The 19862-nt window shown below is 39.7% G+C and overlaps 1 protein-coding gene across 3 annotated transcripts in view; it reads left to right on the top strand.

Moving 5' to 3' along the window:
- Positions 1-1229: 1229 nt before the first annotated feature.
- Jak1 (Janus kinase 1) overlaps positions 1230-19862 on the top strand; it is a 129580-nt gene continuing 110947 nt past the window's right edge. For all 3 annotated transcript variants that reach the window (XM_071617917.1, XM_027949540.2, XM_027949539.2), the window contains exon 1: positions 1230-1454. The gene's annotated coding sequence lies outside the window, so the exon portion shown is untranslated. The remainder of the gene's footprint in view (positions 1455-19862) is intronic.

Raw genomic sequence — 19862 nt, 5'->3', positions numbered from 1 at the left:
GAACAGATTTGAATTTTTAAAAACTTACCATGGAGAATTGTGGGGCTGTAGTGAATGCAAGTGACAATGTAAGATGTTTTTGTGGTTCAAGACCACGTGTGGGAATACAGAGAAGTGGACTAATTGGAGAGCTATCTATATTGTCAGAATTTTGCCATCGATGGTCAATAGGGCATGAATTTTGGCTATAGTATGACTCTGATGAAGGGACTTTAGCCTTATTTTATCTCTGCATGGTTAAAATATGGTTTAACACTTACTTTGAGGGACGTTAGAAACAAATGAAAAGTGCTAGACACATATTAGCTATCAACAAATATTTGTTCTTATATACATAAGTTAAGTTTTCCTCCTTCAAAGAGTTCTTTAAATAGAACATCTTAAGTAACTCATCAAATCTTCGAGATTTGTTTTCTGGTTAAGTAAGTTCTTGTTAGTAGTCAGGTGCCCTTTGAGCTTAGTTTTTCTAAGATTGGTGTTAGGTGCAGGACAGGCTGAATAAGTTATCTGCAGGGCATGCCAAACAAAGTTAGCTGCAGGGTGATCTGGCCACTCAAACCTTCTGTCTGGTTCTTTATCACCTGTTTCAAGCCAACTCCAAGCCCCCCCCCTCCCCCCAAGGCTGAACACTCAACCCACCGCTCAAGGCTGAACACTTAACCCCCCTTGTGCCAACAAGGCAGCTTGCAAACACAGAGACCCTGTTAGATTTAGGCAGCACAGCAGAAGGGCTATAAAAACCTTTCCCTGCCGCAGCTCTCCCCCGCCCCCCCCTTCTCTTTCTCTCTTTTCTTTGTTGCACTGCTGCAATAAAGATCTCTCTGTGCTCTGAGTGTTATGGTCACTTTCCTTTCAGTTGGGATATGGGGCAGAGGTGTACACGGAAGGCTGTGATAAATGCATCAAAGTGTACAAAGACATGATGGAAGGCCTCCAAACTGGGTGGTGGTGGGAGTGTCACTCAATGGACAATTTTACTTCCTACGCAGGGTGACCTCCAGTCCCCAGATTGGTGTTTTTAGAAGAAATGGTAAAAGCTCCCAGTCACGGACGGGGCGGGGGCGGGGCTTGCGGGAGTCCGGATGGGGGCGGGGCGGGCAGGCCAAGCTCAGGGTCTCTAGCCTCCACCTAGGCTCCCGCCCCCTTTCCGGGGCTGCCGCTCCTGACGTCGAGAGGAGGCGGGGCGCGCCGCCGCGGGGTGGGAGGCGTGGCCGGCTGCGGGGAGGGGCGGGAGGCGGGAGCGTCGCGGAGCGCAGGCCTCGGAGGCCCCCGAGTTACCGCCAGCCGTAGACAGAGCTGGCCTGCGCCCCAGTCTTAGTTTTTCTCCCGGTGCCCCCTCCTCAGCCCTGGGCGCACCGCGCCGGGCCGAGCGGCTGGCTGCCTAGCGAGCCGGCCGCCCGACCCCGACTGGCGAAGCGACCCGGAGCCGTCCGGCCCAGGCGCACACGGAAGTGGTGAGTGTCACCGAGAGGTGGTGAGAAGCCTGCCGCAGTCTCGGCGACTGGCGAGGGGCGCGGAGTTTTACGCTGGCCGGAGGCGCGGCCGCGGCTCTTGTTGTGTCTCCGAGCGCCGCGCACCGCAGGCGACTCCGCGAGCGCCGCGCGGGACCCCGGGGTTGGGCGTGCGGGTGCCTGCGGGGACGGCGGGGGATTTCCAGCCTAGCGGGGCCGGCGGCAGCGGGGAGGTCGCGAGGCAGGGGCCCGGGGCCAGGAGGGGAAAGGTTGAGTCTCGCCACCCCCTCCCCCCGAGCGCACCGCAAGTTTTCATAAACAAGCCCGGAACGCGCTGTCAGACATCCTGTTTATACCACCCCGAGCTTCGGGCGCGGGCTTGAGGTCTGACGTCCCTTGGTCGCCGCGCGGAGAACTTGACCGCCAGCTCCCTGGCCCACTTGCTGGGGTGGGGGTGGTGGGGTGAGAGATTTTTTTTTTTTTCCCTAGCCATTGGACGGAGGCTAAGTGTCTTTTTCAGTGTTGGGTTTTCGAGTCTGGTAGGGGTCTGGTAGGGATCTCAGGAAACGCCCGTCCTCATCTAGGTTCTGTTAAGGTACCTGGCGCCAGGTAGCCAGCGAGAAGGGCGACATGATGACCCTGGACGGGAGGACCAGGGAAGGGCAGCAGTGAGAAAGAACCATGTAGGGATTTGCGAATTCTGCTGTAAAGGGACTTGATTAACCGAATCTGGGACTGGTCTCCGAACTCCTCGGACCCCATCCGCGCGCGGCTGCCCAGTTGGCGTATCTAAGGGGGGGACGTTGCTTCAGCGGGACTAGTAAACACCTTTCTAAAGTCACTTCCTAAGGTTCCTGAAATGTGGGCTCCTTGCATATGTGTTTACGAACGAATTCTCTAGAGAGACTAGATGAAAGGTGTGATTATTGCCAGATGTTTGTGTGCCCATCTGGGGACAAATTCTCTGATTTCCTGTGTGGGGAAGGGTATCCTATCCTCCCTGCCCTTGATACGTGGCTGTGAGCTGTCTTGCTCCTGGTTGGATACACTACTATACATACTATTAATCCAATTCATAGAGTTTTTCTCTCAGTGACAGGTATTTACAGTGCTATAAAATTGTCGTTACTTCTGTCAGGGAGGAAGGCCCTGGGCCGTTAAATGATGGTATAATGCAGAGACTATTAGGTGTGAGCATGTAGTCTTTTGTTATTCCCCCCGCCCCCCCCCCCCCCCCCCCAAAAAAAAAAAAAAAAAAAAAAAGGTTTGAGTTATGTGTGGACATAGCCACTGTGGGAAATTAAGACGAGCATTTTGTATTGATTAAATTTTTGTTCCTCAGTTTCCAAAGCCCCATTTTGTGTTGTCTGTTCACTTTTGCTTTTGGTGACTCTAATGTTTTCCAAGACCTGGGAATCATTTTCATTGAAGGATCAATGTGTTCTTTTGTACTCTGTGTGAAGACTAATGGAGACCACCAGGGTTCTGGACACTTCTGGTGCAGTATGCTTTGTAATAAGTAGAAAATGTCTTCCGCATACAGATCCAGATCACATAAAGACGCAAGAACATCGTCGGTGAGTGATTATGGACATTATGAATAGAAATAGTCATTACCTTTTCTTAATTCTATATATTGTGTTAACTAAGCATTTTCATTGTACCTTATCTCAGACTCTCTAGATAACTATGTAGCTGGGTTTTTTTTTTTTTTTTTTTGTTTGTTTTTTGTACCAGGATTTTGGTGTTAACAATCCACATAGAATATTGCTAGTTTAAACTTTTTTCTGTTCCATAGTATACTCATTACTTACTACTATTGGGAAATGATGAGAGTAAATAAATTAGGCATTGGCAAAATAGTTTGTTTTTCAAAACATACCTATATTTTAGTTTTGTTTTTTTTTGTGTGTGTAATTTAGGCAGTTTTAATGTCAATTTGCCTAATGCTATACTTGTAATTACCTCTGATTACTCGGTATCCATCCTTTACAGATTTAAGATGTTAAAATATAAAATCTTTTGAATGTATGCATTTGATAAAAAAACTAGTGAAGATAAGGAATTTTGGGGATGGGGCTGCTTTTGTAGGAGTAGACTTGGATTGATTTTCTTGAAGAAACAGTCTGAGGGCTTCTAAATAGGCTTGTGAGGTCTGCCAGTTTAGATTCTAAGTTTACAAGCATTGGTGATTTTAGTAGCAGACTGAAAATTATAATAATTTAAATTATAACTATAATGATAAATTATGTTCTGAATTATCAGTTTCTTCTGAATGCCTTAAAGTAACATATATTTGGACAGGAAGCCAAAAGAAGCAACTTGTGTAAGTTTACCATTTTTATAGAGAAAACATTACATAAAAATAACTGCATTAATAAAGTAGTTTTTTCTAATTTTTATGTTACTATGGTAAATGTTTTTTCCTTTTAAATACACATATCATTCTGGATAGTCATTATGTTCTAATTAGGTAATAATATGCCATTAGAAGGTTTATTGTCGGAAATGTACATATTTGTGCAAAGAACTTTATTTTGCTTGTTTGCGCATTTAAGAAAATTCTTTCAACTAGGGAATTAGTTAAGAAAATGAATATTCTGTGTCTGCTATGTGTGTGGCTCAGTGGTGTTGTCTCTTTGTTATAGAATTGAGGTGCCTGAAGGAATCCTGCAGATTCTTTTAGACCATTGATTCTCACTTTGGTATGATTTTGCACTGGAAGAAGTACTTGCAACTTCTGGAGAGGTTTTGGTAGTTACAATTTGGGAAGAGGGGTGGTAATATTGGCTTCTAGTGGGTAGAGGCCAGGAATTCTGCTAAATATCTTACAAGGCACAGGACAGCCTCTGACAACAAAGTATTATCTGGCTTAAAATGTCCATAGTGCCTGAGGTACCAGGTGAGAATCCGGAAGAGCTGAACTCCTATCATGGCAAATCTTTTTACTTCTGGTACTTATTTTCTTCATCTGAAAATGGAAATAAAAATATCCACCTTAGTTGTCTCACAGAATTGTTGAGGAAAATCAGGTAAATAATGTACATATAGTGCGTGAAAACTGAACAGCCACACAGGTTGTAGCTATTATGAAGTTCATTTTTTTTAAGAAAGCCTGTTTTTATTTTTTTATTTTAGTTGTAGATGGACAAATACCTTTATTTCATTTAATTATTTTTATATGATGCTTAGGATTGAACTCAGTGACTCACACATGCCAGGCAAGTGCTCTACCACTGAGCCACAACCCCAGCCCAAAGCTGTTTTTTTTTTTTTTTTTTCAAATGAATAAATTGTTAGATATGTTGGGAGTTGAGAGGTTGAGACAGTATGCTGAGGAAAAAGCAGGATAAATGGTTTAATATTGATTATTCATCTTTTTGGGATAAAGAGTTTATTTAGTGTAATTATTGTTTTTCTTATTGTTAGAACACAAACTTCTTAGCTATGTACTTTTTTTAAAAATAAGCTTATTTTCTCGTTGCTACCAGTGGGAGACACACTGTAGAAATATTGGAAAGTGGCAAGTAGAGGAAAAAAATCATCCATGCTTTACTCTCTTTTCCATTTAAGGACAATCACCTTACCCTTTTTTCCTATAAGAGTGGTTAAAATTGGGAAAAGAGTTATAATGGAAATAGGAAGAGCACCTGGTGACCAAGGGCGGTACTACTTGTTTTTATGTCTTTCCTTTTTTCTGTTTTAATAATTAGTTACAATACAAGTCAGGTGTTGGTGCGCGCCTACAATCCCAGCTAATTGAGAGGCTGAGGTAAGAGGAACTCCTGAGCCCAGGAGTTTAGGGCCTGCCGGGCCACATAGACTTGATTGCTTTAAAAAAAAAAAAAAGTTGCAAAGGTAAATTATAGGAGGAATTTGAGAGATTGGCTCATTGTTTTTATATATTTCATGTTAACCTCCAAGCATGTTCATGTTTGGTTTGTTGCTTCCTCTCTCCTTGCTGTCCCCAGTACTCAGCTAGGTATGCCACTGTTGCTTCCTGTCTTAAAAAATGCTTTGGTAACATGGGGTTTTAAGCATCTGCCATGTTGAAATGACTGGGTTTCTGGGGCAGGAAACTAATTCCTTTGAGTATTCTTTCCTCTGAAGTACATTAGCATTTTTGGCAGTTTGAGGCCATAAGAAGGCGTAAAACATTAAGCTCATTTCCGTGATACCTTCACTTCTAAGGTTTTATGATCTGTGATTCTTTGCAGCTGGCTGTGGGCACACATTCTTCCTTGGTGCTGAGTAAATTGCCCAGTTCCAAGGCAAGATGTACTTTCAGAAGCAAAAGGAAAATTTCTTATAAGTTTACTCTGGCTAGAAGATAGCGGGTATTTGTTGGGGTATTTTTAATCTATTACTGACTTTTTTTAACAGTAACATTCACACAGCATTTTATTCATTTATTCATTTATTCAGTAAATGCTTACTGAACTCTTGCTACAACTGTCAGAGAGTGAATAAATATAACAAAACAGGTAAAAATTTCTGCCCTGAAAGAGCTATGTCTAGTGGAAGACCTCAGAGAGCGTGTGCAGAGCTTTGAAGTTGCAGGTTATACAGATGAGTAAATCCTATGTTGTTATTGTAGATTGTTTCCTAGAAGCCTTCAGAGCACTCCACTGATGTCTGAGAACTAAGGAGTAGTTTCTCTTTGTTATTGTTCTCTTTTTAAAATTTTAAGTTGGCGCTGGGATTGTGGCTCAGTGGTAGAGCGCTCACCTAGCACGGGCGCGACCCGGGTTCAATTCTTAGCACCACATAAAAATAAAGGCTTTGTGTTGTGTCCATCTACAAAAAAGATTCTCTCTCTCTCTCTCTTTCTCTCAAAATATTTTTTTTTTTAAGTTACAGATTAATTTATTCTTTGTATGCACAAATGTCTCTTGGTACCTCTGAAGTGTCTGGCAGATGGATTAGGCACAGTTTATAATGGAAGTAAGTTTGCTCTTTGTAGCTATAACACGGTGTAGGTAATGCTGTAGTAGAGGTGAAAATTAGAACCACCAGGACCCTTGAAAAGAGCTAAATTCTATTTGGAGCCTTTCTCAAATGCTTTTATGAAGAGGCTTCATTTGAATGGGTCCTTGAAGGAGGAGTAGGAGTTTCCTTGTTTAGAGGTGGGGAAAAAAAATCTATGCAGACATGCAACATGAATAGAGGCATGAAGGTGGGCATGTATATGGTACATATGGCAAACTTGGAAGCAACCTCTGTGACTAGAGCAAGGACCACTTAGGAAAGAGCAGGAGGAGGTCGAGCTGGACTGCAGGGTGGTGTCGGATTGAGAAGATTGACTTTCTCCACAAGTCTGTGAGCAGTGTGAGGTCAGGACCATGGCCTGTGTTGAATAAATGAATAGGGAAGATTAGAAGCCATTTTAAATTTTGGAGCTCAGGTGTGTCATTAGCAGATGGAAGAATGAGAAGAAACACTGAAAGTTCTTCAAAGGGCCAGCTTTGTAGAACCATTGTGCTACCCTTTCCTTCTCCCCACAACAGAAAATGCTTTATTTACCCACCACTTATCAACTATCCAGAAGACTGCCAAGAAACAGAAAATGTTTAGAGCCAAAATATGTCAAGAAGTTCCTATATGATTTCCTTGTGGTAGAGTTAAAACTATTTTGCTTTTAATTTTTAAAGGACTCTTGACAAATTTTCTAACTGATTTTCAGGTCAAGAGAAAGCTAAATACAACAAGCCTGAGAGAAGACAGTGATCAAGAGGATGAATTCAGGAAGGCACATCTTCAGGCTAGCAGTGTTAATTTTTATCTTAGCTGTGAATGGGGAATAAGTTTATGAAAAGTAGAATCATAGCTTAAGAATGAAACACTCTTTGGGGCTGGGGTTGTGGCTCAGCGGTGCAGTGCTTGTCTAGCACATGCGAGGCCCTGGGTTCAATCCTCGGCACCACATAAAAATAAATAAAATAAAGGTATTGTGTCCAACTACAACTAAAAATTAAGGGGGAAAAAAAAGAATGAAACACTTCTGGGCATTTAGCGGAAGGGCAAACCATTGTAAACACCATAGCAATTTGAAGTTGTTATCATCACCACACAGTATGGTTATTGATGTTGGTGATGATACTGTCCCCAGTATTTAGAATAAGACACACGGCATGAAATGAAGTTAGAGTTCAGATCTCTAGCAGAAAAGGGCCATTTCATACACCTCATTTAAGAAATGGGAAGGAAATGTACAAGTAGGGGATGGGGACTGAATAAGAAGCTGCTGTCAGGGAATTTCTACAGGACAATTCAAGGAAGAGGTTTTCTTCAGAATGAAAAACAAGTGAAGGATCTTTATTTTAATTCTTCAGGAAATGAGTTACTTAAGAGTGAATTGAAAACCTCTGAAATTTGAAAAGAGGTGCTGTGGCCGTGTAGGAGACAGTAATAACTTGAACCAGCTGTAGGGACTGAGGTTGATTTTTATACCTCTAGGTAGAAAACAGATGAAATTTTTGCATCTTAGCCTTGTTTCTTTCCTTGTTTTTTATGATCTTAGCCTTATTTCTTTCCTTGTTTTTTTATGATCTGCTTTTGGACCCAGACTGGTTTGGTCATGGCTATGAGGAAGTGAACAAGTAATCCCCATGTCCTTACCAACAGTGAAGGGTACCTCTCTGTAAGATTGATGTGAGGATTGAATGGCTGCACCTAAAGATTTTGGAATGGTGCCGGTCACATAGTATGTTAGCTGTTTAAAGATCGGTATGTATGCTTTGTGTCAGTTACCAAAAAAAAAAGCTGAAAGTATATTCAGAATATTTCAAGATGTTAAGTATCACCCAGTAGATGCAAGACAAAAATTATAACTGAGCTAAGCTATGTGAGAAATGCTTTATTTAGAAATGAGTAAATCAAAAAAGTTTTGGTGCTTAAGACAGTTTCTCAAATCTAGAAGCATTGATTATTTAGACAGCACTCAAAGTACTAAATTAGACTTTCTTCTATTTTTAAGGAAAAAAATCGATAAACAAAGGTGCTTTTATTTAACTTTAAATGCCATCCAAGGTATATAATTTGGTAGGAATGTATTAGGCTTTCTGGGAAAGTCAATATAAAGATACTGTGTTGCCTTCACTGATTCAGTTTACTTAGGAAATGGTGGGTTGCTGGCAGAGAGGCACCAGGCATACCTGATTGTAAAATGTTGTCTTCTGAGTTGTGTGGAAATTAAAAATCTTATAAATCAGGTAGTACTCCAATGAATTTTGCTGCTTATGGAATTATAGGATTTTAAAAGAATTCTCATCGCGCGCGCGCACACACACACACACACACACACACTTAAGAGGAAGGACTAACAATACAATTTTAGATTTTGGGTAAATCTTACTTTAAGAAAGGACAAAACGTAGGGCTGGGGATGTGGCTCAAGCGGTAACGTGCTTGCCTGGCATAACGCGGGGCGCTGGGTTCAATCCTCAGTACCACATGATGTTGTGTCCACCGAAAACTAAAAAGTAAATATTAAAAATTTTCTCTCTCTCTCTTTCTCTCTCTCTCTCTCTAAAAAAAAAAAGAAAGGACAAAACGTAAACAGAAATAGAAATTGTAGAGCAACCTTTACTGGAAACTGAAATAAATAAATAAATATATATAAAACTTCTATTTCTATTTACGTTTTGTCCTTTCTTAAAGCAAGACTTACCCAAAATCTAAAATTGTATTGTTAGTCCTTCCTCTTAACTGTGTATATATTTTGCATACTTAAAGTACATTTCCTTCTTAGTGGTATTTATGTTGAACAGGTTTCTTGGTTCTGAGTATTATTCTTACTCTGAGGAACAGTAGTTGCTTCGTGGTTGGAAAATGACTGTTGATAACTTTTTCATTCCAAGAGCTTTGACAGTGAAGGGTTTAGCTGTATCTTTGTCTTCCCATTTGAGAATGACAAAGACAGTGAAGCTCTGTAATTTGATTTGTGGAGGGACAGTGTATAGTGAATTCTACTTGAACTGTAAAAAGGTGAACAAAAAGAAACTTAGATCTCTTATTTTCATATTCCATGGGTAACTGACTCATTTGACTCTATAAAGCATAACTAGATAAGAATAACTAGTAATTAATACAACTCTCATTTGTCTTTAATGTTGTTTTAAAGGGCTTAAGGGTATTAGAACTTACAAGTTAATTAGTTAAACAATTCTATTTGTAGGCTTGCTTGCACACTTAATTTTCTCAGAATGGATGACTGTAATTCATATCAATTTTTCAATTAGTACAATTTAATCTTTCAAGCTATGGTAAGAGAAGGGAAAGAGAAAAAACAATCTGTTCAATGTATATCTTCTTGTGAAAATTTTTGTTAGTAAACTAGTTTGATGGATCACAAGCAGTGCAGATAGTCTTGATACATACATCTCCAAACCCATTTTAGGGTTAATTTGTATAATATAGACTAAAAAATTCTGTATAATGCCAGAATTTAATATACTACTTAATTTTGTTCAGTTAAAGCCATTCTGTAAAACTTGAGTCCACCGATCATTGTGTATCAATTATCTTATTGTGAAATGCGTTTGATGTATGATGGTGACTCCAGAGAATGTTACCTTTTTAACTTATTTTTTTACAACCTAGATTGTTTAGAAGTAGGGGGATGTCAGAGGTCAGATACATCTGAATATAATAAATTTTAAGCCCCCTTGACGGATGTAGTAAATTGACCACTTATGACACACAAATTGATTGTGATTAACAAAACACCAACTCTTAGGTTTTCTTTCTTATTCCTGTATTCAACAACTATCTGTAGATCATATATATGGTAGAATAAGATAGTTGTGGCTCTGCCCTCAGAAGGGTTCCTTGCTAGTAGAAAATACAACAATTCCACAATTGTACAGCCTTTTGTTACAGATATGCTATGTATCAGAAGAGCTGGCCAGCTGGTTGTAAAAAAAAAAAAAAAAAAAAAAGGTGGAACATTAAGAAGAAGGGGTTTGGGACTGGGGTTGTGACTCAGTGGTAAAGCGCTTGCCTGGCATGTGTGAGGCTCTGGGTTCAATCCTCAGCACCACATATAAATAAAGTAAAAAAAAAAAATGCTTTGGCAACTAAAAAATATTAAAAAAAAAGAAGGGATTTTTGTACACTGAAATCTGATGAGTGGAAGAGATTTTCTAGCCAGAGGGAACAGCATGTGCCAAGGACCTGCAGTAGGGCCAATATCCTGCAACTGGAACAGAGAGGAAGAGGATGCAGGCTGGTGAGAGGCGGGATCATTGTAAGTGCTATCAGGCAAGCCATTAGGGGCCATATTTCTTTGGGCTTTCTCGTAATGCAGTGGGGGAAGTTGGAGACTTTTAAACAGGGCACTACCATGATCAGATTTGTGTCATTCTATGAAAGAAAGAAGGATCCCACTTCCTCACTGCTGCCTCAGGGTGCGCCTCGGCTCTCCTCTCTCTACTTCCTCTACTCTGCAGTCAAATGCCTTGAAAGCTTTCACTTCCTCCCACCACTTATTCTTTAACTGACTGCCACCTTCGTACTCTTGAGACTGCTTCCTTGAGATCACCTTTTTGTTCTCACATTTTGACACCCCTTTTCTGAAAACCTGCTTCCTGGCAGACGATCCCCAGCCCCATAGCGCTCTGGCTTCTGAGACACAGTAAGTACTTCCCTTTTTCCTCTTTATGTCTTTGTTTTCTTTTTGGGTGTCTTCTCTTTCTCTCACTTTTTGCCTTATCCCAGTGAAACTTTCCTGAAGGTTCTGTGAATGGCATATCTCATTTGTTTCTAAAATTTTGCAGATGATCCACTTTTTAACCTGAGCTTCAGTTGTCCCTTTATTCATTTTTCCTTCCTCTCTGCTCTTTATCTCCTCAAATACTGGCTGAGCAGTTTCAGGTACTATGGTAAGCACAGGGACGCAGGGGAACAAGAGGCAAGGCCTCTGACATTTTAAGATGTTAAACATGTCTATAAGTAATATAATTTCAGGTGGTGGTAAGTACAACATAGAAAATTAGGAAGGTAACGGATGGAGAATGCTTAGGTGTGGGAGAGAGGGACTGCCTCTCTGATGGAAGTGACATCTGAGCTCAGACCTGGGAGAACGGGTGTATAGGATCGAAGCGTAGTGATCTGGAGGAAGACTGGGTGAGGCCAGGGCAAAGCTGGTGCCCTGGCCCAGGGTGGTATGGTCTTCTCAATGCATGCCAGGCCCCTTACCTGGCTGACTTATTGATACCTTGAATTTAACTACTCCAAAATTGATACTATTTCTTTTTTTTTTTAATTTTTTTAGTTGTAGATGAATATAATTCTTTTATTTTGTTTATTTATTTTTATGTGGTGCTGAGGATTGAACCCAGTGCCTCACACATGCGAGGCAGTGCTCTACCACTGAGCCACAACTCCAGCCCCTACCTGCCCCATACCATTTCTCTTTCTGACCCATTAGCTTACTAATAGATGATGTCTTTGTTTTTCTTAAGACCATATCTGTCCACCAATCTAAAAACCTTAGACCTGCAGCCAGGAATTTTTTTCCTGAGAAGGGAAAGACAGGAAACTTTTTTCTCTTCAAGGGCTAGGTAGTATTTGTCATAACCACGGAACTCTGCCGTAGTATTACTAAAGCAGACGATATGTAAATCAATGAGCATGGCAGTGTTCAATAAGATTTTATGTACGGACATGCACAGACTGCAGTTCTTTTCCTTAAACATTTAAATACGCAAAATCTGTAAGTTTATTTGGCTATACAAATGGGGCAGGCCAGCTTTAGCTTGCAGGCTAGTTTGCTGACCCCTGCCTTAGACCCATCCTGATCTCTCCCTTTGCCTTTTCCCTACCCCTTACCCAAGTTTGCCAAGCCCTCTGGGTGCTCCAGTTATTTTTGCAGTTTGCCATCTGTTTCCAATGCTGCTGCCTTTGTGCTGACTTTTTTTTTAAACCTGGGTGGTTGCAGCAATCACTAAACTAAGTCTCTCTACTCCCTGCTTTCCCCTCTAGGCTGTTTTTTAGGTGAATATTGAATAATCTTTCTGAAGCTTGACTCAGGACATAGAATTTCTCTGACTGTAAGCCTTTAGTATCTCCTATTGCCTATAGAAAATAATCCAAACCTTGCCTGAGTGTGGTAGTAGAGAGAGTTTGTGATAGGACTTCAATCTACCTTTTCAGCGTTCTTCTCTATTTCTTTCCTTTTCTGTGTCACAATAAATTGTTCACTATTTCATATTTACATTTACAAATGTTTTTCATGCCTTTCTGCATTCTATTTTTTTTTTAAATGCACTTTGCCCATGTTTCATGTTCTGTCAAAATTCTGTTAACTTTCAAGGCCCTTTCAGATATCCTTGATCACCAACCCCTCATGATGTGTGGGTGGGTGATGCTCTGTTCTAGAGCATCATGTTCTGCCCTATGGTTTTTTTTTTTTTTTTTTCCTTTCTAGACAGGGTCTTTTAAGTTCAAAGTGGGAACATTTTAATGAAGGGAGTTTATCAAGTTAAGTGCTTGATTTCTTTATAAAATGGTACAGTTATGTGAAAGATCACCAAGTATTTTGTAAGGCTTTGTTTGTATTTTGGTCCTGCCAGTGGCTTAGTTAAATAAGTTCAATAAGTTATTGATAGTTCTTCTCAGGAATTGATGTTTCCTTCTACAAACAGAAAAAGAAAAAGAAAAATGTACTCTGTAACTCATTATGTTTCCTTGCCAACAAACTCAAGGTTAAATTATTTGCTTGTTTTTGGTGCTTCAGTTTTCTTACAATAATCTCTGCCTCAGTCTTTCTACCACATTGTCATATGTGTTAAATCCTTCTTTTAATTAATAGTTCTGTTGTGTGTCTTTTATATTTTACAGTTGTTCTCAATTCTTTTGCAGTAATAAAAATATAAATAATAGTTGCCCATTGTTTCCCCTATCTGCAGTGACCACAGAATGGTAAAATAGATAAATATCCTGAGTAAGAGACAAAAAGGCTTTAGGGCATTATGGGAATAATGATGCAGGTTTGGTAGAGAATGAGGAAATGTTGGAGTTTGTAGGTTAATGTGTGCTTTGGGGCAGGGCTGAGCATCTTCCCAAATGGGAAGAGAGAGAGCCATGAGGATAAGACTCGTGATTAGTAAGCTTTTACTGTGTGTCAACTGTGGGGTTATGTGCTTTGCATTTGATATTTAATTTAATCTTTGTAATAGCCAGAGAGTGGGAGCTTAATGGCATCATTTTTCAGATGAGAAAACAACACTAAAAATGGCAGAGCTGGAATTCAAATCCGAGGCTCTCTGGTGTAAAACAAAAACAAAAGGAAAAAATCTTTTCTACTGACTTGTCACTTGTTCTTTTGTCTTTCTTTTTTTTTTTCCTGACATTGGCATTTAAAATGAAAACCTAGGAAACTTGTTCGTGTCCTGTTTTCTAACCTAATGTTTCTGGAGCAGTTTTAAATCTTTGGAGAAGCGCCTCCCTCCATATATATATATATAGTATATGATGGTGTTAGTTGTGGAGCAGTAAGGAGGACCTGAGAGGATTCCTTCCTTCCCACTCTCCGCCTGTTGCCCAGTTGGCCCTGAATTCCTGGGCTCAAGTGAGCCTTCTGCCTTAGACTCCTGAGTAACTGGGACCCTGGGTGTGTGTCACTGTGCCCAGCAGGATTCCTTTAAAAACCTACAAAAATGGGCAAGGCAATTGGTTCATTTAACTCTCCTAAAGAGAGTTTGTATTTTCTAATGAAATAATGAGATTAAAAGTTACCTTATAGAGCGGGGTACGCCTTGCAGCTCAGTGATAGAGGACTTGCCTAGCATGTGCAACTGCCAGGGTTTGATCCCCAGCAGAGGAAAGAAAAAAAGTTGTTTTGATGATTTTGCCATTTTAAATCAAACTAGATTTACTGTTGATTTATATTCCCTGATGGTTATATAATGTGTCCTGTGTTTACCTGTTTGAGCCTAAGCATACCAGATATGGTGTTACGAAAAGCATGCTGGATTTGGAACCGGGAATATCAGGAACTGAAGCTGTCCTCTGCCACCACTAGCTCTGTGACTTTTGGTTCATAATTGATTCTCAGTTTTTCTCAACTGTAAAATGGACTTAATAGAGCTGTCACAAAGGAGGCTTTGTGAAGTCGAAGTGAGGTAGAACATATGAAATAGCTTCAGACAGTGCCTGGGATCCAGTACCATTTAATAAAAGTTAACTACTACAACCTCACCAGAAAAATCTATAAATTATTACATAATGTTTATACCTTTCCAAGTGGGAACTTTATAAGATAGACATTACTGAAATTAGGAACTGCTGCTGCTTCTTGTTCTTTTTTTGCACTGGAGTCTTGAACCCAGGGGCACTTTACCACTCTGCATTCCCAGGCTGCCACTTTTTAAAATTTGAGACAGGATCTCCATAAGTTGCCAAGGCTGACTTCAAACTTGCAATACTCCTACCTCAGCTTCCTGAGTTGCTGGGATTATAGGCATTCGGGCGTCAAGAAATACATTTCTGATATAGGAAACTGGTTGGATTCCAGCTATAAAAGCATGGGTATAAAACAGTGAGTGATTCAGGCTCCCAAATCTGGAATTAGTCTGTGGATTTGAATCTTGGCTTATTTTTCTAGTTGAGTGATTGGGGCAAGCTATTCAACCTCTTTGTGCCTCACTTTCCTCATCTGTAAAAGAATAATAGTGAGGCTAATAATTACACCTACCTTAGAGTAGTATAAGGATTAAATGAAAATATGTGTGTGTTTTATGTATATGCATCAACACTCTGTAGGGGTTTGCTGTACTATTTACTATTCCTCCTCTCTTCTCCCATCCTGTAAATCATCTGGATATTCCCTGGATTCCCTCCTCATATCTTCTTTTATTGGGAGACTCCTCTGTACAATATATGCTTGTCTTTTTCCCTGTGTTTTTACTGCCTTCCAACTTATTTTAATTCAGATGCCTTTTTCTTATGTGTAATACTTCTTATCAGTCTCCTTCCTTGGGTATTTTTGCCTAGATACTTTGAAAGATCTGCTTTTCTTTTATGTGGGGAAACCAGCTGTGTTAAGTATACTTTCATATCAAAGAAGATTAAAGCCATATAGTCTAAAACAAATTAAAAAATATATTCTTTACTGAATATTTACTCTGCCAGATATTTAGAGAATAAACAGGCTTAGAATGATCGAATAACATGTTTAGAGGCATCTAGCATTTTAAGTAGGTTTGATCAAAGCCAGGCCTACCTGGCTCTTGGTCTTGGTCCCTGGGTTAAGTGTCTAAAGTCTCCAAGCACCAATTCAAGATTCTAGCTGTACTTTGTTAGCCTATAATCTGCTTTCCTTCACACTCCAGCTTTTGAAATGACAGAATCATTCACAGTGCTCTTTGACTGACTGTGGTACCTTTCTGCTCTTTTGGCAGGGCAGAGGTGTAGTGTTTCATATACTTTATGTGTTAAATTGGTCTTTTGTGTTTTGCTTGGAAACTTAACCACATTTACAGTAGTGTGTATTGGGGCAAAATGTGCTTCAAGTTTCAAACAAGTAATTGGGAATGAATTTTTAAAAAGGCAGAACAGTTTTTAAGCTAACAACTCTTGAGTGTATTTGAGCTTGTCACCTGTACTGGTGACACTTTAAAGGCTTGTGTGTCAAGCCTAAACCAGGCTTGTTTTAGGATGCTTAGTGGTCATCTGTTGGACCTGTGTATCCCAAACAACTGTCATTGTGTTTTTTTGGCATATAGTAGGAGCCCTGTGAAGATACCTATTAAACCTCTTTAAATATCATTGGGAGACTGAGGCGAGAGGATCATTTGAGCCCAGGAAATGGAAACCAGCCTGGGAAACATAAGTTAGACCCTGCCGCAAGGGGAAAGAAGTGACTCTTTACTTTTTTCTCTATGTCTAACGTGTTGTCTTCAACTTAAAAAAAATCAATAGAATAAGGATCAGGCAACACCAAAAGAGGAATATTGTCAGTCAGATGGAAATACTACTTATGCTAGGTCAAAAAGAGGCACTTAAAGGTATTTGGAGGGCTGGGGATGTGGCTCAAACGGTAGCGTGCTCGCCTGGCATGCATGCGGCCTGGGTTCGATCCTCAGCACCACATTCAAACAAAGATGTTGTGTCTGCCGAAAACTAAAAAAAATAAGTATTAAAATTCTCTCTCTCTCTCTCCTCCCTCCCTCCCTCCCCCCCCCTCTCTCTCTTTAAAAAAAAAAAAAAAAGGTATTTGGAGCCAGACACTTAAGTCTATTGCTTTGATTATTGAGAGACAAGGAAAGCAGTCAAAGGAGTTCCTTTTTGCTTGGAGTCTTGTTTATTTTTCTCAGGTTAAAACTGATAACTGTAATGGTTTTAAGAGATTATAGAGATAGATCTTCCATGAACCTGAGCATATTTGGTTCTGAGATTCTAAATATTATACAATAAGTGCTATTTAAGGGTTATTAGCATATCATGGTGATAAAATCTTATAATAATTTTAGGAATTGCAAGAAATCCAAGTCACCCAGGATATGCCTTCTTTCTCAGTGCTACAGTGAAGAAAATAATCGGAGCACTTAAGTGACTTGCCAAGACCTCTATGGGTTGATGCTTTTTTTTTTTTTTAAATATATTATGCTGGATTTGTGATTTAATGATGCAGTGTTTCAGAAGGTAGTCACATGTAGAATCTAAGAAGCTAAATACCCATTTTTTTAAATGGTTCTGAGGCTACTGAGGTAGGTAAATAAGTAGGAGTCTCTTGTTTAAGAGAACTTAGGTTTCTCTAAGGTTCCTCTTACCTTGGATATTCTGAAGGGCAGTTTATCTCATGAGAGAAGAGAGTTGAAGCAATTTGGGTGAGGTGTCCGGGGTGGGATGGTGGCAGTGAGCCTGTTTGTATGCTTTTGTCTTGGGAGCAAACTAACTAACACAAGCTTAGTTTTTTTTTAAAGAATGATTAAGCTTTGTTCTAGTCTTAAAAATTTTAATAATAACTCTGTAAATTTCCAATAAGTATATTTCCTTTAATGTTGACATTTCCTCCCATATTACATTAAAGCTATTTTTTACTTACTGTGTTCCAGTCTTTGCCCATAATGAATGATGTAATTTGCCCACGTGTATTATATAATTTTAATTGCAGGATACATATGTATCTGTCTCTTCTCATTTAAACTTTTTTTGTCTATTGTAGAATAGTCTTCATAATAACCATCTTCTAAGAGATATGAAATATTTTGCTGGGTCAATAACATTTTATTTTGCTGAAAATAATCCTCTATTATAGCATATTTAAACTATTTTCATTTTTAGAGAGTACTATGGGGATCCTTTACAAACATATAAATGGTAGTTTTTGCTACTCAATTAGGTTAAGTCCATAGATTTACTGTATCAAAGGATATAATCAATTTCATGGCTTTTAATTGAAACTCTGGAAAATTAAACAAACTGAGATCACAAGTGGCTTTAAATGTTGGGAGGAAGCTTCAAATTTCTTGATGGGTGTATAGGCAGCCTGCTGGTCAGTAACATGCATATATTGACCATTATAATTGTGCTTTTAAATTTTATTTATTTTTTCATTGGTGCAATACTTATTATACTGAATGGTGGGTTTCATTACATTATAGTTGTTTATTGTGAACAGATACAGTTTTCTTCAAATGCTGTAACAGGAATTGATTTGATTTGATTTTGGTGCTTTTTCTCATTAGAAAGTAATATTCTGTAAGTAATATTCTATAAGTAATGGAAGCCATGAACATGAAATAGTATTTAGGATTTATATTATTTGTTATATAATTTGGTTATGATAAAATAACTTTAGGTTTGAGGCTATACTCATGAAATACTCTATTAAGTGGAAATGTATTTTTGCATGAATAATAGGAGTGGTCCCAAAGTAAAGTGGTCCCTTTTTCTTTTACATCAGTCAGGTGTAAAATCATATACGCTTACTAGTCTTCCTGAAAACATTCATATATTGCTCTTTTTTACTTAGGAAATGAATCCTACTTTCAGTGTTTGGTATTTTTCTTCTCAATGGGGATATTTAGTATGGTGCCTGGACAATCATTCTGTAATGCAAGTCTGAACATGTCACTGCCTTGCTTAAAATTTTTTATTTGCTGTCCTTTGCTGTTAGGATCAAGTCCATGATATTGCAGGTTATTGGTGATGAGTTCTGCTCCCTCACATGTTGAAGTATAACATTAGAGAAGCACGCAGAGGCAAGCATACAAAACAGGGTTTATTTAAAAAGGGAGGGAGAAGGGGGCCATAGCTGGTATCCTGGTGTCCCAAGAAGCGAGGGTGTTCTGCCTTTTTTATATGTCCTAGGCTTCCTTTGTTCTCCTGTTCTCTTTCCCTTATCTCTCTCCTTCCTGCTATGTGACTAGGCCCAGGAGATGCTTGGTTAGCTGGTTAGAAAGTGAGAAGCAGATTGGCTGGAGGGGTCAAGTTGGAGTGATCTGGGCTGGAAGGGGACATAATTAACAACTCCCTGTAGGGAGGGACAATCTCTGAGACAGGTTACCCTAGCAACAAGTTGGAACTGGGGCAGGTTATCTTAATAAAGGTAGAGGAGAGGGTCTGAAGGAATTAACATTTCAATTCCTCCATTCTCTGGATCCAACCCTTGCCTATTTGTTTGTCTAGTTCTGGCTTCATCCAAACTCCTTAGCAAGGGATAAAAAGCTCTTTATAGTTACCAGTCTTGCTTTCCTTCCATAATCTACCGCCTACCCCCAGCCCCGCTTTTTTTTTTTTTTTTTTTTTGGTATCAGGAATTGAACCTGTGATGCTTAGCCACTGAGCCACATTCCCAGCACTTTTTATTTATTTTTTAATTTTGAAGCAGGATCTCACTAAGTTGCTTAGGTCCTCGCTAATTTGTTGAGGCTGGTTTTGAATTTTTGGTCCTTCTATCTCATCATCCCAAGTTTCTGGAATTACTTGCCTGTGTCACCATGTCTGGCTTTTGTGACCATTCTTGGAGTCAGCCATGTTGAGTAACTTTTGGTTCTAAATATTTCATGGTATCTCTTACTTCTGAGCCCTATTCTTTGCACGCACAGTTCCTTCTCCCAGGAACAGTTTTCCCTTCTCTACTCCTATTCGCCCTTTAGGTGTGAGTTTTGTGTCTTCTAGGAAGCCTTCCCTCATCATCCTCCGAGGAAATGCCTTTCCTTTGCCCCTGGATAGCACCATGGTTTTATCACAGCACTTACTGTAAATATTTGACTTCTGGTCACTGTCAAGATCCTGACCATGTCCTTGAGACAGGATTTACCTATTGTCACCATGTTCTTGTGTTTGTGTGTGTGTGTGTGTGTGTGTGTATGTGTATGTATCTACTCATCTGCTCTCAGCACATCTCACAGTAGGAGTGTAGCCAGAGTGAGCAATTCAGTAAAGGTATTTATGAGACAGGGT

The sequence above is a fragment of the Marmota flaviventris genome, chromosome 10, assembly GCF_047511675.1.
Source record: "Marmota flaviventris isolate mMarFla1 chromosome 10, mMarFla1.hap1, whole genome shotgun sequence".
In the NCBI taxonomy this organism is placed as follows: Eukaryota; Metazoa; Chordata; class Mammalia; order Rodentia; family Sciuridae; genus Marmota; species Marmota flaviventris.
This window is presented reverse-complemented; position numbering and strand designations above follow the sequence as displayed.